Raw genomic sequence first — 23,417 nt, forward strand, 5'->3', positions numbered from 1 at the left:
CCCATCCTACCTGGCCTTGGACACTGCCAGGGATCCAGGGGCAGCCACAGCTTCTCTGGGCAACCTGTGCCAGGGCATCACCATCTCACAGGTCAGAATTCCTTTTTCTTGAATTTTATATGTAATAATGTAACTGCCTAATAAAGTTTAGCACAAACAGAGTCTTCCAGATTTTGGTTGTGTTATCCACGTAAAAATTCATCTCAACCAGATGTAATTTAGAAAGTGGAGGAGGGATTCATGATTATTGGTTACATCATCCAAACCTACTTGAGGAGCTGTTCATGAACGTCAGAGTTTGGCACAGATTTGGAAAATTTCGTTTTCCTTTGGCAGAGGAAGCTGACTCAAAATATTCAGTGAATATTCAGATTTTCAAAGATGTTGAAACTCTGCAGCTCTTCCCATTTCCTTAGCAGCATCGCAGGGTTTGACACAGCTGAGCCTCTGTTCGTTATCATTTATAGGTTTCTTTTATGACTCTCTTATTAAAAATGAATCTCTGTAAATGCATCTTCCAGAGAAGAAAATACAGCTTTACCTGTGCTCTTTTGGGGTACACACAAATCACTGCTCATGTCAGTTTACATGTCCTGTAACCCCAAACCACTGCCTGACTTCACAGCCTGGGCCAGCCTGAATATTGCAGGTCTTTCAGTCCCTTTATTATACAGCATGTTTGAAACCTGTAGTTTTATGAGAAAAATTAAGGATTTGTGCTGTGAGCCTCGTTTGATGCCCTGTGGATTTGTGTATGATTTTTACAGCATGGACAGGCAATCCAGCTTTCCCTTTAAGGAGGACATTAAGCCAAATTTCTGCCTCTGACTATTTTATGAAACATGTAGGGAGTTAATATTTAGGGAGACTTTGGCTCATTAATCCCATTTGACAGATGGATACACAGATACAACCCAGACCCAGGGACTACATAAGCCCAAAATCCCTAAGGAGAGCAGCTAAAATACATTTTGTGAGGAGCAGACTCACTTCTTCACAGGCAGTTGCAGACTTGCAGGTGGGATTTCACATGGACCATGGAGCTTTGGCTTCAGCCAGGAGTGGGTTGTCTGTACAAATGGGAAACAAAATAGATATTAAAAACGAGTGAAATGGGAAAATCAAAGCTTTCAGTAATTTCTAATTAGGCCAGAAGAGATGATTGCGCATATCTAATAATCCTGCTCAGTGTGCCACAGGCTCCTCTTTGTCTGGGATGTATGTTTGGAAAAAAAACCCACCTGAACATTTTTACAAATGTCCACTGATAACTTTGCCTTTTTAGATTTCCATTTTTTCCCCTTTTCATCATAATCAATTCTTTCTTTTCTATGATGACTTGATTATAAATATGGCATTTTGGCCATAGGTGACAGAAGCACTCTGGGCCAGATGTGCTGGCTGCCTGTGAAGGGCTTGGCCATAGGATGTTGGTGGTTTAAAGTAACAGGAAACCTGAGGAATATCATAAATCAGCCTTTTCTGACTGGGTTTCTTGTACAGAGTAAAACAAAATGAATTGAATAACTTAAGTATGTGTGAGCCTCCTGCCTACCAAATTACTGGGGGCTGCCGGTGGAAAACACACTAACTCGATGTTGGCCTCCAACAGAAAATTGTTAAATGAAAATTAGGTTTCAGCCTTTTAACACAAAAATCAACTTGGAGTTCGGTGTTAACAGGAGCCTAAGGATTTAACTAACTGCAAGGAAAACAAGGAGAGACAAAATTCCTGCCTTACTAAGCCCCAGTCCTGAGAAAAAGCCTTTTACTTCTGGATCCCAACACGGCAGGAGGGACAAAGCGAGTACCAAAGGGTGGTTTTCTTTCTTTGCTCTCTCCTGCCATGGATTTCATAAGGTCATAGGTTGACATTTTGTACTTTTCCACACTTCTGTTGACTTTCATTAACAATAAACAGAAGGTGCTGGGCCAAAGTCATCGAATCCGTGACAGAACGTTCGAAAATATGAAGCTTCCCACATTCAAGGGCATCTGAAGGGGCTGAGCTCAGAGATCCTCTCCCCTGGTGTCCTGGCAGGGCACTTCAGGAGAGATATGAGAACTTCATCTGAGCTGTTCCCCTTCAAGGAGCTGTTTCCAACCCTAACTGGGGTTGAAGCAATCACATTCCAGGGATATTCCCGTGGATTAACCTGCCTATGGCAGTGCAGCTCCTGCTCTAACCAGCTAAAATAAGTTATTATGAATTGACTCATCCCAAGCCTTAATTAAAAGATGCTCTATTCTTATCATCCCCTTAAAGAACATTTTAAAACCATTAATTAAGACCAAAAATGTGGCCTGTTCCTCTCTCAGCTCTTCTCTGCTCTACTTAAACAAAATAACACTGAGAAACCAAACTTTTTTTTTCCATCTAATAGCCATTCTTTTGGGTTTATTTTGAAGCAATAATTCTAAAAGTCTTTCAATCTCCTTTTTCTGACCATTTTGTGGAGACAGGCATGGCCTTGCATTCTTGTTCCCTGAAGAATGGCTCCCACATCAAGGCTTTAGCATCCACACCTTCTCAGATGCCCGTGCTTTCCCTTTCACAAACCACTCTGAAACAACTTTTAAATTTATAAATTAATGGGCTTACAGTGGATTGGCCCAAGTTTTACCATTTCCTCCACACTGGAGATGTTTTTTTGCTCAACCTGGGACATTTTTTTCCCTGCAGCTTTTCTCCCTTTCTCCGTGGTGTTGCTACGTGATCTACTCAAACGTGGACCTCCTCTTCTACTGAATTCTTATGGCTGAGAGGGCAGTTAAGACATTAAATATTAGAGAGAGCTCCTGCTTGAAATGCATCCTCAAACCAGAGTCCCCAGCCACATTTCTTGTTCTTTTTTGAGTCTATATTTTGGGTTCTGGCAGAGGGACAGGGAGCGAGCGTGGCGTGCAGCATTTCCCAGACTGTGTAGCTTGGCACCAGAAAATCATTTCTTCAGAGTTCCAAACCTGTCAGGATGCTCTCTCGAAACCGCTCCACATTTCAGACGTGTAACACTAAAATGTCACTTTTGGAGCCCAAACCGGAGTGCCTTCAGCTCTCTGACTGGCAGAAAACTGAAGGATAAACTCCAGGGAATTTCTCCTACAGCTGTAAACTTTCAAAAATACTTTACTGCTGCAAAAACCATGGAGTGTGGTTTAAATGAACAATATGCCCTCTTCATACCCCAGCAGCACCAAGAACACGCTTTCCACTTCAGTGTGAACAACCCAGCAGTTGATTTCTGAATTGTTTTCACCCACACAGAACAGGTTAAGCAGATTTTAGCTCATCACACAAAACAGACAAGATTCCAGACATCTCCAAGAGGAGGAAGAGATGATACAGATGGTTGTGCAGATGTTTGGATCCTGTTCCCTTAATGCTCTAGGCAGGACGAGTTTAACCTCCTCATATGCCTCACAGAAGACCAGATCACAGCCCTATTCCATCCCTGGGATCTCGGAGAAAGCCAAGTCTCCAGTTAATATGTTTATGTGACATTCTGAGCTTGGCTCTGCTCCGCCCTTGTGGGCCAAATCCTAATATGACCCAGTGCTCTCTCACATCAGCTGGAGGTTTGCCTGAATAAAGTAAAAGTAAGTGATGCCTCCAGCTTTCAGGCCAGGAATTTCATTTCACAAAAGCTCCATGTATTAGAAAAAGATACATCAGCTTCAGCCCGCTGCAGGGTCCTTGTTTTCTGGAACTTTTCGTGTTTTGATTTTTAAAAATCTGAAATATGAGCAGGCAGGTCTTCTCCCACCCCTGGGGCTACACCCTTCCCTGAACAAACCTGTGCTCAGCAGGACCTGAATCCTCCCTGAAGCATTTACACCTCCAGGGGCCAGAGCTCTTGGCACTCTGCCCTAATGTCATCAATGGAAAGTTTTCTCCTGAGATCACCAGGGGCTGGGTCACATCCTATTTTATTATGCAGAGAAGTTTTGGATGCCTCAGCCCTGGAAGTGTCCAAGGCCGGGTTGGATGGGGCTTAGAGCAACCTGGGATAGTGGAAGATGTCCCTGCCCATGGCAGGGGGTTGGAATTGGATGAGCTTTAAGGTGCCTTCCAACTCAAACCACTCTATGATCCTATAATTTTATGATTCTATTTGCTTATGAACAACCCCCAGCTTTTATTCTGGTTTTATTTTAACTTTTACTCCTATATTCTCTCTCTGCCCTTCCTTCAAACCAAAAAAATGACTGATGATTTTATAGGAACAATCCTGACAAGAAACCAGAAGGGCTAAACAGTCTTGGGAAAGGACATGACAGCTCCCCAGCTGAAAAAAGACTGCTGGAAAACACCCAGGCTTGAGGAAAAGGCTTGAGCACCAATTCCTGGTGAGGGTTGAGTGCCTTGGGTTTACCTGTTGCTTCCATGATATTCACACTTTCCCAGCTAATTCTGGGCATATATCCCATGTTTCCTAATGTCAGTGGACAGCTGGGGCTGCTGTGGGACATCTGGGCTGTCCTTTGCAGGGAACAGCGAGGAAAGTTGCTGGAGGACTCCCTGCCCCTTGCACGACACATCCATCCCAGTCCAAATCAGCAGAGAGGCCAAGCTTGACCCCACTGCCTGGCTGAGATGCTTTTCGTTGTAAGGGGTAAAAACTTGAGGAGGTATCATAGAATCACAGGCTAATCAAGGTTGGAAAAGACCTCCCAGACCACCAGTCCAACCTTTGGCCTGTTACCACCATGCCACTACACCATATCCCGACGTGCCACGTGCTCTTTGTGTGTTCTTTGAATACTCCCAGGGATGGTGACTCCACCGCTTCCCTGGGGAGGATCACCCCTTTGGAGGGACCATGGGTGTGCAGGCCAGGGATGATTGTGTGCATGGAGATGTCCCTGAGGGGCTGGGTGCAGCCTGGCTCTGTGGCCTCTTGTGGGAAGATGTGTCCCCTTCCGTGGGGGTTGATTTCTGATCTCCCTGTCACCAGCACTACTTGACATAACTACGAGCCCAATGAAGACCAAAAATCAGCCAAATTCATCTGTGCTGTCAATCTTCCCTACAGATGTTCTCTACAGATGTTGAGTCTCTGATCACAGTGTTTCAGTGCTCTAATTGTGCCTTCTGCTTTGGAAACACAGGCAAAGGAGTGAGTAATTACCAAAATCCCATGAATGAGCAGCGAGATTGCACATGGAGAAACTGAGAGAGAGACCACACAGCGAGGAGTGGGAGCCGTGGGATTAGGAGCTGGGATTTCTTTTTCTCTGTGCACAGTCCACGAGGCTGTGCTGCCCTGTATGATCTCATGGAAGAAGTATATTTTCCATCTGTGAGGAACTCCTCGCAGTATCAGCTAAGTGCAAATTAGTAGGATCATTAGCCACTCTTTGAGGGAGACGGCTGCCAGGAAGCCTGAGTGTATGTTTGAGGAAGAATTCCTAATGTCTGTGTGTCTGGAGGAGTATAAATTCTTCTATTCCCCTCCAGTAGCCTAATTAGATTTTACTCTGTTTATTAGAAGAGTTCAGTTGCTAGCTTAAGATGAAATAAAATGTGCATGATTAAGAAGTCACGAGCAGTAAAGCTTAGAGTGTGCTGTTAGAAACTTTCCTTTTGGATCAACAGCGATGAAATCCTCCAGTGTTAAATGAAGTGAAAGCAGGAGTGTGTTTAGATCCAGCAGCCAGGATCAAAACAGGGTGTCAGGGATGGAGGGAGGGTCAGGAAGGGGGTATCATGCCACTCAAATGGTACCTGAAATGGGAGGATTACTGAGGAAATTGCACTTTTAACCACAAAGCAGACTGGATCTTCACTGGAAAAGGACAGGAAAGATGCTCTTCCATCTGAAAATATGTTCTTCAGCTCTCCTCTCTTCCTTCTGCAGACACAACGATACATCAAGAGTCAAGAGCTCTAAAAAGATGGAGTAATATCTAGATCTAATTCTATTCCAACATCTCAAGCCTTTCAGGGGCTGATGGCCTTAGTGATGTCAAATAGCCTCCAGCAGTAGCTGTATCTATTATTTTTTTTTAAGTGATGCTTGGCTTTGGAATAAAAATCCATTGAAGACAACGAGATGCTCGGGGCTAGGATTAGATCCTTGCATGGAAAATGGTGAGCAGCCAAAAACCCCTGAGATTTTTGAAGCTCAGGATCTGCCCGTTTCCAAGATCTCTGTTGGCACTGAATTCCAGGCATGCATTCCTCAAAATTTCCTTGTATCGTTTTAGGAACTGAAGGCTGGGGAACCAGAGAAGAAAACCGATATTCTGTTTCCACTGACTTTGTTGGGAGCTACTCTGTCACACACAAAGCCATCAGCAACCTGCAACAGGGAGTTTTCCAAATGGTCTTTGAGTTGATGACCCCAAAATCCTACTGAAAAAATGCCACTGTATTCACTTACCCATAGGAAGACAAATGCAGAGGGTTTTTTCTTTCTCCCAGTTATCTGAGAAACTAAACTCTAATGGCAAACGAGGTTATTCTTTTGGAGGACCTCCAAGAGCTGTGTCTAGTGTAGGTTTTTGGTGCTGGGTGTACCTAAAACCTCTGAGTCCAGCCCACCCTGCTGGTAGGGGCAACCTGATCACAGAGATGAAATCCCATTCCTCATGGATAATTTAAAAATCCATCAGGGGTAGAGTCAGGGTGCAAATCTGAGGACGAAAGTTGGAAGCCTGGTGTAGAAAGTAAGTTCTGGAGCCTAAAAAAAAGAAAGGAGCAAGCTCAGAGGAGGTGAAGAGTCAAGGGAAGGAGACTTGAAACCTAAAACCTTCCCAAAAAAGCAAAGGGATTTGTGTAACCCAAGGGACTAAAAGTACATTTTGGCCCATGCTCTGGTTTTCCTCAGCACGTGCCCAGCCACAAGAGCCCATGTGGTTCTTCTGTTTTCCCAAGTCTTTTGAAATATAGATGCAAGAGTCTCGAATCCCTGCACTTCCCTGCATTCCTGAAGAAATTGGCCCACCAAGTAGTTGTAATTCAGGATACCACCATACACCCACGTGTAAGATTCCTTAACAACTATGCACATTTTTAGGCTCAAATATTTTAGAATTGTTTTCACTGTGCCTGAGCTGTAATTGGCTCAGCTTCCCAAGTGTTGGATCATCTAACTGGAGTGATTTTTGACTCCGAGCCCAGGCACCATATCAAAACATTTATCAATTAATCATAAAAAGTAACTAACATTGTTGTCCACCCAAGAAAAACTGTCACTTACAGACTCATGTATGTTATTCCTTATGAAAGAGCTGCTATATAGAAGTTGATTTCCTGCACAGACCAGGTGGAAAATCTGCTAAAGGCAGAGGTCAAATTTAGTTTAATTTTATACCCTTTGTTAAGAATGTTCTCCCTCTCTCTCTCTCTCTCACTCAAAAAAAAAAAAAAAAAAGGAAAAAATCCACCCTTGTGTTCCTTTCCAAGTTTTCTAAAGTTAATTCATGTGGAAGAAAAAAAAGATTAGGATAAAATTTCAAATATTAAATTCAAATGCAGGATTAATGAGTTTTATTTCAAAGCCCCAGAGGTTGTCTGGAATTTAGGACATTTTTTTAGTAGCAGACACGAGACACAGCCAGATGCAGTCGTGTTTTGGACCAGCTCAGCACAAATTTAGCACCTTGAAGGAGAAATTTTATGTCTGTTTTGTAAAGCAAACATTTCAACTTTTCCAAAATCCCTTGTCCAAAAGATATTATTGTTGCACTGGATGAAGAAAGGGATTTAAACTAAGGCTGACTGGTTGCTCCAGCACAGAGAAATTGCCACCCCATCACCATCCCTGTAGGTGATGTAGGTCTCCTGCCCCATGCAACAGATCCATGTAAATCATATCTTTAGTTTTTAATAATGTGGTGCAAGCTAGATTAAAAAAAAAAAAAAAAAAAAATTGAATCATTTCCTGAAACCAAATTCAAGACAGTCCTTGTGACACTCTGCAGGAAAGAGATTTTTGCAACTTGGTTTCTCAAAGAGCAGCAGGGAAGGGCTTGGCAGAGGCACAAACACCATTCTTCTCACGCCCTTCCAGCCAGCATGGCAAACCCAGGGCTGAGGGGCTGCTCCACTTCACACCCTCTCCCTGAGGCAAAACCCTTGGAGGCCAAACCCGTCCCTTTCATTAAAAGATTTTGTTATCATCCCAAAAATTAACAGCCTACAACTTCCTCCCCGACAGGGCTGCTCCCAAGGAGCACCAAATATCAGTCCTGTTTCAGGTCACCAGAACTTGTTCAACCCGAAGAGAAATTCCTGTTTCCAGTCAAGTGATGGCTCAGGGAGGGCTGGTAACACCTGTGAAGCTCAGCCTGCAGATCCAGAGCAGGTGATTGGACCATGGTGTCTTTTGGGCAGCCAAAAGTGCTAAACATTGTCCTGATTGAAATCAAATGATGAAATTCCCTTTGACTTCAATGAAAGAAGAAAGTGGCCAACATTTAGTTTAATATTTTATATATTAGCATTGAAATCTTGACGGGAAAGAACCAAAACCTTGCAATGAACACCTTCAAACATTGGAATCTTGTCTTAGAAGATTCCAATTATAGCAAGAAGAAAACACTGGAGTTTCAGTTTCACATTCTGGCTTTTGCTCAAATGGACATACCACAGTCTGTAAATAGACCCAAAAACTGAAAAATCATTCCAATTAAATTCCTTCCTTGCCTTAGAACTCTGACTCACCTGTGGACAATCAATGGAATTAACATCAGCAGGTAATTAGGACCTGATGATAGGCAAGCTTCAGATGAATTATTCCATTTAGGAAAACACTCACAAATGATTTTTTTCTTATTTCTTTCTGGGATGAAATTCCTACAAGAACAGGTTTTTCCCCCTCCAGTACAGAACAAAAATAGTCCATGGAAATAGCCTCATCTCACAGTATTTGTGGTTTTGAGCCCCATCAAAATCAGTAAATGTGAAAACATAACAAAATATTATGCAAAGTAGCAAATATACTTTGAAACTCCTGAAAGTTTTGTCTTAGCTACAACTTAATTTTCTGGTCAACCCCAATTTTATCCCATGCAATCACTCATAATCTCATCCCATCTTGAACCCTTTCCAACACCAATGGAAATTTGGATTTGAAGCTTCATTTCCAAACGGATTTCTTGGACAGGATGGGACAAGGTGGATGTAATTGTCAGGAATTTCAGGCTGTAACTGCCTGGAGCTGTTCTGATTGCAACACTGAGCAAAAAGGAAGGGAAAAGCTGTGCGAGGCAGTGGCAGCTGCTCTAACTGCAACCACATTTCACTCACGTGAGGCCTATGCCTCTTCAGGTCTTTCGCATCTCTGATCTCAACCCCTGACATTTTCTTGGTGCTTTAAATTGAAAAAGTATCTTACAAATGAAAAATTGCACCAAAATTTGCTGAAGACTTGGTGTTTAACGGACAAAGCCTTGCTACATATTATCAGTGGCACAAGTCTATGCTTCATTTTTGGGTATGATAAGAAATGTTTTATTCCTGGATGCTGCTTTGCACGTATTCAATCCTTATCAAAACTGCACAGTTTGACACTTGTGTCCAAAAGTTGCCCCCAAATCTGTTGCATCACTCTGACCTATTGTCCAAGGCCGGCTAAACTGGAGACTGAGCCAAGGGACACGTTATCCAAAGGAAAACAGCAATAGCTGAAACGTATCTGAGGCACCAACAGGATGTGAACCCTTCACAACACCTTCCTTTGCTGAAAACGGATCATCCCAGCACAATGAAAATGTTGGGCTGTGATCCCACCCGCACCATGTGATCCCACCTGCACCTCCCAAGGCTGCTTAGCTGAAGAGATTGGATGGTTTTCCATTCTTGGCCTGGACTCTGGTGTGAAATATTCCCACAGCTGGATGTGAACAAAGAGCGACACATCCCAGTGACTGGACAAGAGACTTGAGCCAAGCCCAGGCCTGGGTGGAAGCCTGTTCCATGACCAGTTGCTCCACACCTGGCTCGGTGCTTGGGGATGTCCTACATGGAGCCGTGAGGTTTTATGGGCACTCCATCTATCATTGCAGCCAGGGAAAAAAAAATTTAAAAGAACAACAAAAATAATAAAAAGAAGATTTTTATGGGCCTAGGAGGAGCTAACCTGGAAATACCACTGGCACAAATAGAGCTGTTGAGCAGACAATAGCACTGGGGTATTGCCATGGCTTTGTTTACCCAAACGTGGCCATCCTTGTTGTGAGGTCTCCACCCTCCTGGTCCCCAGCCTGGGGAGCCTGTGGAACACAAGCGGTGATTGCCATGCTGACAGCTTTATTGCCTCCCTGACCTTGCTATTTTTAAGGGAACAGGTTATCTCTGTGATGTAATCAGGTCTTCCTCGTGCTGTTAGGTCATTCCCACTGCAGGGAGCTGGAGCCTTTGGTCCTCACTCACTTGGAATGCCAAGTCAGCTGTTCCAGGTGTCCAGGAGCTTATGGCACTGGTTTGACCGAAGGCTACTGAGACTGATGAAGTCTTCCATTTTCCCAAATCACTCAGAAAATACGGCTTTAGCTCCCTTCTTCAAACCTAGTTTACCCAAATTGATAGAGTTTAACCAACCAAATTTTGAGACTTGAAGCTTTAAAGAACATCAGTGGGATCAGTTAAATGTGTGCTTGTGTTAGGAGGGGGAAAGTGCAACAACAAATTATAGTTCATGAGTGATTCTCTGGAATAAGTGCAATAAGTAAGTTAATGATAAAAAATGCTGTTGCATTTCCATTTTGAAGGTTCTCATTGCAAAAAAAGCGAACTTTACTTTGGGAAAACAAAATATCTCAGTGGTCTGAGTTCTACAAAGTTATTAAAGCCTTAATGCCAAGATGATCTTTCTGGAGAAGACACAGCCATGGTTTCAGAAAATGCTAAAAATTCGGGTCAAATTAAAAAAGCATTTACTGATTTAGTAACTAGTTATCCAACATTCTCTGTATGTAAACTATTTACTGAGAATGATATGACTAAAATCTCTCTCCCATTCTAAAACTCCCGTCTCCTGTCCTAATTCCATGAGAAAAGGGACACCCACAGCAAAGGTTAGACCAGCTCTGTTAGGAAGCCTTTTTCCAGCTCCCATGGGAATAGAACACCTTTTCCAGTCTCAGCTGGAATGAGGAAATGAAAAAAAGATTAAAAATCAAGCCCTGTTTGATCTAATGCAATCCAAACACAGCCAAAGGTATCCAAGTTGCTCCAAATCATTTCCCCAGTCCCTATTCTTGTTGATCCCAGTGTCAAGCTGGTTGTGAAACCCAACCACAAAACTGCCTGGAAGGTTTCCTTGGCTTCTCTCAGCCTGCAGGCAAACCTTGAGGGATGTGCATTAAAGGAAGGGGTGTCCCTCTCCTCCACAGTTCCTAGGGAATTGGAAAAATGGGCTTATGGGTCACTAAATCCCTCCTTTCCTTCTGAGGTGGTGGAATGGGGACATCTGAGACCTCCAGGGAGAAGCCAGTGGGTGTAACCTGCACAGGGACACAGTTCCCATAACGTCACAGCAAGAAGAGGTGAGTTAGTGGTAAAAATAAATTCACTTTCTCACCAAACACCCTCCTATTTTTCTGAGTCCAGATAAGCAAATTAAAAATGATGTCATGGCTCCCCCAGGACACTGCAACACGCTGCCATTTGTCCAGCCAGAGTACAACTCCTATTAATGTGATATAACCCAGTAGATGGGAACTCAATAGGAAAAACAGAGCTGGAATTTAATAAAAAAAACCCCACAGCTTTTAACTCATTGCCCTTAACATGCAGAGCTACTGTAAGTGAGTGCCTCAACATGAACACTCTGAAGACCAAAGAATTAAAGTAAATGCAATCAGCAGATTACTAAATACCAGTGGGAAATCTAGAGCTATAGAGAAAAATCCCAGAGCATTAAAGGATTTACTGCTTGGCATTGATGAGAAGCAAATCTTTGGATTTCCATTTCTATCCTTAATTAGCAACTGAGGTTTATTTTAGTCTAAACTAAGTCACAAAAGATAACACACCCTAAAAGAAAATAGATAGCAATGCAATAAACTTCATAAAAAGTCTTATTAAAAATTAAAAGCAAAAATAATAGATTTGAATGGAAAATCAATTTCCAGGACTTCCATTTCCTTTTGTTTTCTTGTCTTCCCACCCATGCTCAGCTCAGCTCTTTTCTAATAGCATTCAGCTCTTTGCTACCGAGGTTACCAAGGGTGGTAACAAAGATAGCATTTGAAACCCAAAAGGGAGGCTCCCTTTTAGAAGGGACATTTTAGGAGTGTTCTTGCTCCTTCACAGCTTGGGGTTTGAAAATTTGCTGTCTCCCTGCCCAGTTCCCAGGGCCTCTCACTGCAAATAGGATCTAAAATGGATGAGCCATGTTCTGTGTGGCCTCAGCTCTGAACAAAGCAGCTGTGTGAAATGGAGTTTTTTATGGATTCTCTGGGACAGGGGAAAGATAAGGCTCTTCTGGTCAATGAGGAGATCCCTGGTTGGTTATCCTCTGATCCCATCCACCATTTACACCACTGGTGGTGTGCTGCTTTGGCAGGGCCGTCCTGGTTTGCTGGAGCATTCCCAGCTGCCAAGATGCACCAGGGATTTGGTGTCTGGTCTCCTGACCTGGGATACAGACTCCCACGGCACCATTCCGAGCACAGCTCCTGCCATGGCTTCAAGTAAAGCTGTAAAATGTAAGCAGCTGCTTCAGAACAGGAAAAGAGTGAAAGTCTGGGAGCTAAATATGAAGAAATTCATAATAACAAGGCCAGTCCCAAACAAACCTCATGCTTCAGTGGGAAAGAAGCTGTGGTATCATCATCTCCTGCTGTTAATCCCTCCCTACTTTTCTCACTTCCCCAGAGAGTCCAAGAATTCATTTGGTCTGCATAAAAATTGACTGTGGAGTGATCCAGAGTGTGATCCAGATCCACAGATCCATCCCTTCATGGCTTCATAGTCCAGGATTCAAATCAAATCCAGCTCCAGCATCAAACAGGTCATTTAGGCCTGTGAATCACCTAAGGAGCAAAACTCATTCAATCCCAGAAGTTGCCAAGTTGGTATCTAGCAGCCAAAAATTATTGGATGGCTTAAAAATGATTAATTTTTTAAAATGCAACTTTGAATTATTTTTATTTATCTTGTAGTTTGCAGTCCCTTGGGTTGAAAACTGGACACTTTTCGGACATTAACAAAGTTTTCATTGTGTGCTAAAATAATTAGTTGTGCATCTGAAAAGGCACTGATTATAGTCATAGGATTGCAGGAGCTGAGCCCTTCAAATAAATTATCAAATACCGTGCAAAGTAAAGTTTTCATTCATAACAAAAAAGAAAAGAAAAAACCCCAAAACACAGCCACAACCAAACAAAACAAAACCCCACAACCCTTTTAATGAATTACTTAACAAGTGGTGCTACTTCAATTTATGGTCATTCATTACATCCTTGTTCTCAAGGCAAATCCTGAATGAATACAACTCGGAGGCACTGATGGATATCTGCCCAGCCCGGGGAGCAGCTCACTTTATCTCAGAGCCTGAGCAAAGGCTTGAATGTATTTTGGGTTTGTGACACCTCTGCTATCGCCAGGAGGGACAGTGCCAGCGGGAATGTGATGGATGAGCACGGCAGAGCCAGGAACTGGGACTTAGAGGGTGCCCTGCACTAGCTCAGGGACAAGAGACAAAGCAACTCCCTCCCTTGTTTTTTTAATTTGTTAAAATAACAGCTCCATATTCCCAGGGGCAAATGTCAGGAATAATTGCATGCAAATTGCACTGGAGCCATGCTGAGGCACCCAGTGCCACCCAAGGGCTCCTGAAGGGTTAATATCGAGGAGTTCAGTTAATTTACAACTGGAGACCTTTATCGTCTCCCCGTGACATCGAGGGCTCACATTTCCCACTTAATTACTTGTTCGGCAATCAGGCCCGCGAGAGATAGATGTGTTCTGTGTTTAGCCCTCGCAGCTGTGAATTGTTTATTTACTTATCGTCAGGCCGGGAATGGCTGCAATTTAAAGGTTCAGATCTCTGCTACCCTGAGCGGGACAGGTCTTCCTTTAAACACTTCCATATTGCCGCGGTGGAATTCCGCTGGAGATGCCCATCTTCTCCTCCCGTTCCGGGTAACGGGGCCGGCAGGTGTTCCTGGTTAGCGGCCGCTGGGGTTATTTACGCCAAACAGCCGCTGCCAAGTTCACAATCGGGACCAGGGATCTGCGGAGATAAATTTGGGAAGGTTAAAAAGCGGGCCAAGGAGATGAGGCGAGATGAATTCCAGTAACCCGGCTTCCGTGGAATGGCTCGATGCCTATCTCGGAGCTGGGATAGCTGAATCACGGCAGCTTCAAACAGTGGCTGCCAGCAATTCCTAGGCCAAATGGTGTAATTACAGTTTAAGCTGTCAAATGGTGACCAGATGGCTTTATCTTTCACACCAGAGGCCTAAGAAGTTGGTAGGTGTGACCTTTCCACATACCAATCCACCTGCAGAGCACACGAGGCCGGCGAGTGCCGGAATTCCCGGCGTTCCCAACGCGTCCAGCCCTGGGCGCTGACACCCATCCTTGGCTTTGATAACTTTGGAGCCCAGCCGTGTAAAACCAGCAGCATCAGTTTTCACAGGGCTGCATCCCCTCAAATGCAGCACCACCAGCAATGCTGTGGGACCAGTTGAGGCGTTGGACTTGTTGGGGGCTGGGACTGAATGAGCTTTGAGGTCGCTGCCAACCCAAATTCTGGATTTCAGCACACGAGGGTTCCTGGGTTGCAAAGAAGGGGGGATGATCCCTGTTATTGCCTTGGGGCACACACAGACTTCCCATCTACCCAGGAAAGAAAGAGTTGTGCAGGGCAAGAGAATCTCAGTTCCGTAGGGCCAAAACAGGACGTTTCAGAAGGAAAATTGGTGACGTTCCCTGCCAAGAGAGCAAAGTCAGAACTGTCTGATCATCCAGGAATTGCTGCTGACGTTGTGATGTGCCTGATGAAGGAGAGGATGGTGGCAGAACCAGGCTGGACACGTCCCCTAAAAATTCCCAAGGTAGTTGCAGGAGAGTCTCCCTGGGCAAAGCCCAGCCCAGTTTCCCAGCAGAACCAGCTCAGGAGGTCGGGGGCTTGCTGGGGAATATCCCATGACCTGTTCCACCGCCACAGGCCGCTCTCTCCTGCCTCCAGGAAAGCGCAGGCTGTTCCCACACGGAAAGCACAGAGCTTTGCAGCAGGCCTCAGATTAGAGCAGTATTAAAGGTAAGGACTTTGGGGTGGATATTAACCCCAGAGAATTCCGCCTGTGGGCAGGTGGAGGGGCTGACAGACATCAACAGCAGCAGCAGAGTTTCTGCCTCCGGGCTCTTGCAGCAGCCAACTGCTTTTGATTTAAAGAAAAGGCTTTCCTGTCCTGTGCTCTTATGAGAAACACACTTTTCTCCCAGTCCCAAGGTTATTTCTATCCCACAGATGAGGAGAAGGGGATGCAAGCTGACAGGGAACATGGTAAGGAAGGCTAAAGCACAGAGGTGCTGCTTCATAACATTTTTTTGTATTATCATCACCAGCGCTGCAGGAACAAATTACCAATCTCTGACGATGGGACATCATTATGTAGTTTAATAATAATACGTAAAAAAAAAATAGATCAGGGCTTTCTAATCTTGAAAAATTATAAGAGATTTTATCGGACATACACAAAGAAACAAAAATGCAGATGATTCCAGAGTAATTTGGATTTTCTCAGAAACAGATCTACAACCATCTGTGTCACTTCGGTAAAGCCAAAGAAGGAAGAAAAGAGCCTCCATAGGTATAATTGAATTAGACAAAATCCTGGAATTTGATGAGAGATAAAGTTACCACTAATTCTCTTAAGAAAAAAAAAAAAGAAAAAAAGGAGATGAAATTAAAATGTCAAAAGAGCAGTGAGCTGCTAAATTGAGCCTTCAGTTTTGGGTGCGTTCACAGTTGTGTTGGCAGCGCGCATCTGTGGACGTGCTGAAGTAAAAACACTGCAAAGGAAAAAGAAAACAACTAAAATGCAGCTTTTAAAAGGGCTGAAATGAACAGCACAGAAAGGCTTCAGGATTTACAAAGGACCATTGCAAGGCAGAAACAAATACAAGCAAAACCTGGGCCAGTAACAGCCCAGTATGTACAAATGTGCTGGGGTTGGGATGAATCCTGCAGGCTGGATTGATGAGAGGGATAGCAAAGTCTTGGACCCAGCCCGATCAAACTGGCCCTCACCCACAACACAGAAAATGGAGTGAAATATTTGTTTCTTCCAGTATTCTCCTATTTTTCTCCTTTGTTTTAGTTTTTGCTTCTGCTGACGCTGAGTTGACAGCAGCAGCGTGGGGGTTTGGGGCCGCGGCCGCAGTTCAGGGCAGTGGGGATTTTCAGAGAACTATAAAAATTTAACTCAGGTGAATCTTGCCCTGGTTTAACAGACATAAGATGACAGAAAGCAACTTCTCAGCTTCTCAGGCCAGCAGAAGAATTATTGCAAAAACCTGTGGCAGAGAGATTGAAGGCAATGGGCACAAGGAGCTGTGTCAAAGGCGAGCGCAGAGGGGAAGGGGGAAGGATCCCTTGTGCTGGCTCCCCAGCCCTGCTACTTCACTCAGGCTTTTCCCACACTTAAAGGGAAGCAAAAAAATTCTCTGAGAGCCTGAGGGAATCCAAGGAACAAGGTGGGCTGGGGAGGATGTGCCAGGATCCTGCTTGGTACAAGAATGCTGCCCCAGATGGAGAATGCAGGGAGACAGGGATGGCCCCACAGTGATCTGACTCCCATATTATTTTTGTCCTAAATACACAAAACGCTGGCTATTGAAATCAGCTTGGAGAAGTATCATTCCCAAATGCCTTTTTTAACCCTGGAATTTGCAGCAGAGCACTGGGGAAGATGCTCTTCTGCCAGTGATGACGATGCTTTTGCAGTGCTGGGACGTGGGGCAGAGAAAATCCAATTTTCTGACAGTTGTTTATCACCCCCCCCCCCCCAACATTGCAAAGAGGTTTTATCTGTCTGGCATGGAAGATTTCCCAAACTGTTTTTATTAAGAGGAGTTTTGGATGCCAGCAATGAATATTACTCTATTACTGAAAGGAATCAAAAGCTAAAGTGCCTGCGTGTACAGTTAATCTATCCAAACAGAAAATGTTTCTTAAAAAATTACGGCACTATTTTTATAATAAACCTCAGCCAAACTCAAAACTGAATAAATAGAATGTGTTCTTTTTAAACCAATTAATTTTTTTTTAATCCTGGGCAAAAAATACTTTCCTTGCTTTCATTCATCAGGTAATGCTTCACCCCCCATATCTGAGCGCAGAAATTTGCCTGTGACGGGATTTTGCCTTTCAGGGCACCGGATTGAAAGACTCCCAGGGCTGGAAGGTGGATGCAAGGTTAGGTTGGCATCACAGCCAGCCTGTGGTTTCTATCTCTTTTTAACAAGTCCATGAATAAGGCAAGAAAATGCTTCAAAGGGGCCAAGAATGATGGGCAAGAGCCTCCCTACAGCGCTGATGCACCTAAATAAAGCATCAGGTCAGAGCCATAGGAATTTCTGTAGGATTGTACGAGGGATCTATTCCCACTGACACGCTGTGAAGGCAGGAACGCAGAGCCACTGTCTTTATGTTATTTAAAACTGGCCTGCATACTCATTACCACAATGTAATTATCATTAGGGCAGCTTAAAGCAGAGTTTGGCCGTTCCTAGTTTTTACTCCCTTGTTATTATTACGGTATACTTTAACTAGAAGCCCGTGCAGAACTTTTCCTGCAGTTTTTCGGTATTTATTTAGACTTGCACCGCTGCCCAAGACCACAATTTGAGTGTCCCAAGCCTCATCCCACGATCTTTCACTCCCCGAAATGCTGCGCATTTTTGATGCCGTCACGAAGAGGAGTCGAACCCAACAATTCACAGCCTTCGAGGACCCTAAAATGTGGTTAAACATTCCTAGAGGAGACGGTGATGAATAGGCAAGCAGGGTAACCTGACCCCGGGGGCTTACACATCCCTTTTTTGTTTATTTGTTTGTTTTTTTCTCCTGAGCTTTCCAGGAGTTTCAGCCGCGAGCAAACTTTTTTTAAAAAAAAAGCCATGAAAACGCTTTAATCCCTACAACCACGTTGCTCATTTGTGTCTGTGGTTTTTAAGAGGGGGTGATTCCAGTTGCAAGCTAGAAAAAAAATTAATTTAAATTTCTCCCCTCTGGTTTTCGTGTGTGAAAGAGAAACTCTGGGTGGGTGCTGTGCCGTTCCCCAGTGTTTGAGCGCTGCTTTTTCTGCTGCCCTGCTAAAGGTCAAAAGCAGGTAATGGATGTCGAAATCTCCACAGACTGGGGTAAGCTCGGAGCTTGTTGACTTTGATATCAGTTTTCTTCCACCCGGGGGAGGAAGAAAAAAAAAAAATCATTCCAGCTCCTCATTGATTTTTCATGGAAATTCACCAATTTCTCCTAGTTTAAGATCTGGTCTCTGATTTCGCCCTGATTATCATATCCCTCTGCCCCCCCAGTGAAGCCCTCTTTGTTGCAGCTCAGGATGGTGATATCATCCTTACTGCACGGAGCACGGGGGGAAAACCGCGGTGTGCTGGAGATTGGTGCTGGATGACAGGGGCTACCTCAGGAAAAAAACCAAACAAAGCCCCAAGTAAACACACCTCGAGAAAAAGGAAAAAGAGCGGAAAAAAAGCTGGAGAAAGCTGGGAATGGGAATGTAACGTGGCCGTGCCTTTGTGCAGGAGAGAACAACGGGCTCAGCGTGGCAGAATGAAGAAGGGTCAGATTTGAAATGCTCTTTTTTGGGAATCCCACCTCGCCCTGGCGGGCTTGGGTTGGGTTTAGCTCAGGGTCGCTCTCCCCCGTGGCCTCAGCCCTTCTGCTCTCAGCTGCAGAAGGAGACAGGGGTGGCAAAATGGTTTGGATTTCTCCAACTTTCCATCAAAAATGGATGGAATGAGCCATGAAAATTTATGGTTGTGTGTGTCCCAACTCTGCAAGGGGCAAAAATGACCTTTAAACAACCAAAATTTTAGTCTCGATGTTCTTAATTGCTGCAGAACTGGACTGGGATGTTCCCAATGGGTTCCCAAGAGTTAAACCCACTTTTTTTTTCAGATATATCAACATAAATGTTGGTATTAATTCACCCTCTTGAACTCCTGTGGATGTTAAAGGGACAGCATTTAAAACCTACATTTTAAAATAAATCTGGGTCATAAACACTCATTTTGTTATTGCTGGAGTCAAGAAAATTCATCTACTACAATGAAAAATTTTTATTAATTGTCATTGAGTCACACACTGAAATAAAATTATGTACCCACTACATTAAAAAAAAATTGAAAAAAGATTTGAAAACATCAGTTGTCAAAACAAGCAGAATATTCCCTCCCATGGGAGAGGAGAGAGGGTCATTAAAAGAAGTTCAACACATCAGGCTTTGAACATTTGCTCTGAAAATTAATGCAGGGAAAGAAAGACACAGTAAAGAAGGCAAAAATTGGGAAAAATTGTACTTTGAGAAAATTTTGTAGCCTAAAATAACTTATTTTTACTAGAGAAAACAAAAGAAATGTTTTAACATATATTTTGTCATTAATATGTGTATATATTTAATTATGAATATATCTTCACGTAACATTTCTGATACAGCTTATCAGTCATAATTCTGACAAATAATACAGTTATTATTATTAAACCTTTGTGAATCAGGAGGTTTTAAAGCCATTCAAACACAGCGCCTTGAAATTAAAATCCAGATTTAATTCTTTAGAACGTTTTCCCCAAATGAGGATAAATGTGGAGTCTGCCCTTTAAATTAAATGACAGCAACAAGTCGGGGGAAAAAAAAACCAAAACAAACAATAGTAAACAGTTTGAGATTGATTCTGCTCATTGCAAATAAGGGGCTGGCTCTAATTTAGTTAATGAGATTTCACCAGTGTAAATTGAATTAGGTTCATTATCCTATGATTAAAACGATCTCTATCTTTGCAAAAAAAAAAAAAAAATAACAGTTGAAGGACTTTTTTTCTAATGTAACAAAAACTGCTGGAAGGAGATGTGAAAGCAGAACTCCCACAAAGATATTGTGAGCAGAAAAAATATTTTTCTTAAGTGATTAATATCGAGTTTTATTTTTTTACAATTTTTAATTATTTTTACTATTTAAAACTGCATCCATAATCAGTCAGGAAAAAAAAAAACCCAAACCTACTTCGTGCTATACACATTACAAATTCTTTTTTTTCTTATTTTCGCGTTTTCTTTGCTCAGCAGACAACACCCCCACAAGCTGTGTGTAAAATCCCTTTGCCAATGAGTGCAGCAAGACACGGCTGAGTTCTCAGGTGTTTGAACCTCTAGAAAACAGGAAAGGGCTGTGTATAATCTGCTCTGCATTGTACGGTGGATTGTTATGGTTTTTTAGTGTTGTACAGCACCCAATTATTTTGATAACGCCTTTAATTGGTTAAAAAGTGACAACACTCTGAGGGGGGGACAGGTGATGCCTTTTCCTGGTCTTAAAATCAAGAGTCAAACACGGTTAGAAGGGAAAAAGGGATTTTACCTTGGTATTTATTTTAGGGATCCTTAGGTGCACGCGTCCAGGTGGAATGCACTGAAATGCACCCCACAATGCCCACCCCCAAAATATCGGGTATATCATTAGAGGTGTTACTAATTAGCAGATCTATCAAAGATTCCCCAAGGAGAGGCTCGAGTGAGCCCCCCTCCCCAAGGAGCCTTCCCCTGGATGGTTCTATCTTGGTTTACAGAATGTGTTCTGGAGAGCACCTTGGGGTCTGGGCCACACTGATCCCTACCTACGAAGCTTCTAAAATGTTTCGTCTCCTGGCTGAACAAACAAGTCCAAGAATGCAGGCAAAGAGCACTGAGAATACAGAAGTCGTAAAAAGGTGTAACAGGGGTATAAAAAAAAGGTAAAAAGTCATCATGGCATCACAGGGGAGGGTCGCTTTTCCTCCCTGATACAGACACCGAGCCGATAAAATGATTAAACCGCCTGTTGATAAAGCAAATTGTGCTGTGAGTATCTAACAAGTGCTGAAAAGATAAATACGCTCCCAATGGCGAGGCAGAGCCGCGCTCTCCCTGTCCCACCTCCAAACTTCCAATGCCACCTAATGGAGAGCCCGCACCTCGCAGCAGCCCGGCTCTGCCCCGACAGCGATCCCGGCCGGGCGCTCCCAGCTTCCCAAAAGCTCCACAGAGCGATGGTTGCGATGGCGGAGTAACAAAACCCCGCAGCAAAGGCTGCACAAATATCTGGGTTGCCTCGCTGGATGTCAGAGCTCCGAAGGAGCGGCGTGGTCCCCACCCATCCCTGTCTCACGGGCGCGTGGTCCCTAAAGTGGGAATTTGGGGTTCCTGTGGGGTGCACGGCTCGGCTTTGTGATCTCCATGGAAATGCCGCGTTCCTGTGAGGCGGAAAACGCGGAGACGTGGCCAGGGTGCAGAGGGATGTGAAAATACCCCGGGATGCACAAATCCCTCTCCCTGAGGTGTGGTCGGGGCAGGTTTGCATCTCCCCCAGGGCGCGGCTCACACGTGGGGATACCGAGACCGGGGGCAGAGACTGAATAAATTTGTCCTCGTCTTAAACTGCTCTTGCCGTGTTCTATCCGATTTCTGCGGCGCTGCAAACACCTCTCCGTGCGTGCACCTTCCCGGGAATGCTTCCACACCCACTGGGCAGCACTGCAGACATGCACGGTTACCTATGCACGCACATGAATATAGGGCTGAACCACTTTTAGGACCAACTTTTAGGACTGACTCCCAAACCAGGCCCTAATCCGAAGATGGTTTGAGGTTTCCCATTGAAGACGGTTGGAGATTCCCCGGTTAAAACCCCCTGGACTATCAGCAAACAGTTGGGATTTTGCTCTCCCCTGTCCCCCTTGCAGCTGAACAAAGCCCCATTCTCTCCGACCCGAATATATTTTCCTTTACCCCGTTCCTAGGATTTCCCTCAAATTTATTTCTGTAGGGCTGGATCCAAAGCTCCCGCTGATTTCGGGAGGTTTGGGGTAGGGCCATGCGCTTCTGCAGCTCCAGACCTGCTGCAGCCAGGGCTGAATCTGTGCTGATTTGAATGATAAATATCGGCCCCCACAAAAATAGTTCAGAATAGGGGCTTGGAGGAGGTTGAAAGACAATAATTTTCCATGAACTTTGCTCTGCCTATGCCAAGCTTTGCACCCCATCACCACCAATTTGAAGCATATTCTGGTATGGCAAGATTAGGGATAAAAAATAACTGTTAGAAAGATACAGATTTAGGATTGACAAGATTTTAACTGCACAGTTCTTGTGCAGTTTTTATGCTTTAAGCAGCAGGATTAAAGACAGTAGAGTTGGGAAGAAAATGCAAAGGGAGCTTTGCTGCTCTCAAAAAAAAAAAAAAAAAAATCGAAATAACAGAAAACCAAACTCAGACAAACCCCACAACAGAAAACCGAAGCAAATAAAGGCGAGTGGAACAGATTTCCGTGTTTACTTTTCTTTCTGATGTTGGATCCCTTGTCGTAGCCACAAGAACTGCAAGGGTAGGGTACGGAATGGGAAATAAAAGACAGGAAAAAGAAACAAAGAAAAAAAAAATGAAACAATTTAAGGCGAAGGAAGCAAACCCAAGAGCTGCAGCCCGAGGCAGCCGAGCAGCAGCTCTGCAGAGCCGCTTCCCATACCCAGGCTGCGTCCCTGGAGCCGGGGGAGCTCTGCGTGGCGGCAGCTGGGAGCGGGGAAGGGGATGGTGCAAACCCCGGGCTAGCAGGGGAGGAAGAGGAAGAGGAGGGGGGTTTCGGGACGGGGAGAGGGAAGAGAAAAAGTCCAGTACATACAGCTCGATGCGTCCACCAGCCCCCAGCCTCCGCTTCTCCTCTCTCTCTCCCTCTTAAGTCAAAAAGGAAATGTGGTTTTTTTTTTTTTCATTTTTTTTTTTTTTTTTTTTTTTTTCAGAATCAGAAAATGAACCATCAGGAAGTTGGCAAAAACTCTGACTAAACAATCAATTGAGGAAATGCAACAAATTCGCTTTGGCGGGGGGGTGGGGGGGTAACGAGGCAGGCAGGGCAGAGCCGCGCAGGCAGCGCAGGGCTCAGGGCGCCGCGCCCAGGGCTCCGACCCGCAATTCCCTCACGTTCCTGTATTTTTTTCCCCCACGGACACCCATCCTCTGCGGCCGGGTACGCGGCCGCGCACCCCCAGCCTCTCCCGGGCAGGAACGGGGGGAGCGGGCCGGGCTCCTGGGTCCCCCCAGCCCCGGCAGAAGTACCGGCATCTGTCCGCAAAAGGAGCTCCCTGTGCGTCCGGGCGGGATGCACACCTATTTCCCAGGAATTGTCTTCCCTTCCCACGGGCAGGGATGAGTAGGATGGAGAAAGGAGCGAGTTCCGTGTTGGC

General features: G+C 44.4%; 1 long non-coding RNA gene across 2 annotated transcripts; it reads right to left on the reverse strand.

Moving 5' to 3' along the window:
* Nucleotides 1–4: 4 nt before the first annotated feature.
* On the reverse strand, nt 5–22,942 carry LOC121664080. Of its 2 annotated transcripts, XR_006015866.1 has the most exons (5): nt 22,856–22,942; nt 13,957–14,186; nt 6,384–6,683; nt 5,726–5,852; nt 5–1,070 (listed from the first exon to the last, which is right to left on the reverse strand). It is a non-coding gene; the product is annotated as an uncharacterized LOC121664080 (long non-coding RNA). The 2 variants fall into 2 exon arrangements; XR_006015865.1 differs by lacking the exon at nt 6,384–6,683.
* Between the last annotated feature and the right edge of the window lie 475 nt (nt 22,943–23,417).

Source organism: Corvus kubaryi, unplaced genomic scaffold (genome assembly GCF_017639235.1).
Source record: "Corvus kubaryi isolate FWS band 111438036 unplaced genomic scaffold, C.kubaryi_AGA036_p1.0 37300, whole genome shotgun sequence".
NCBI classification, from domain to species: domain Eukaryota; kingdom Metazoa; phylum Chordata; class Aves; order Passeriformes; family Corvidae; genus Corvus; species Corvus kubaryi.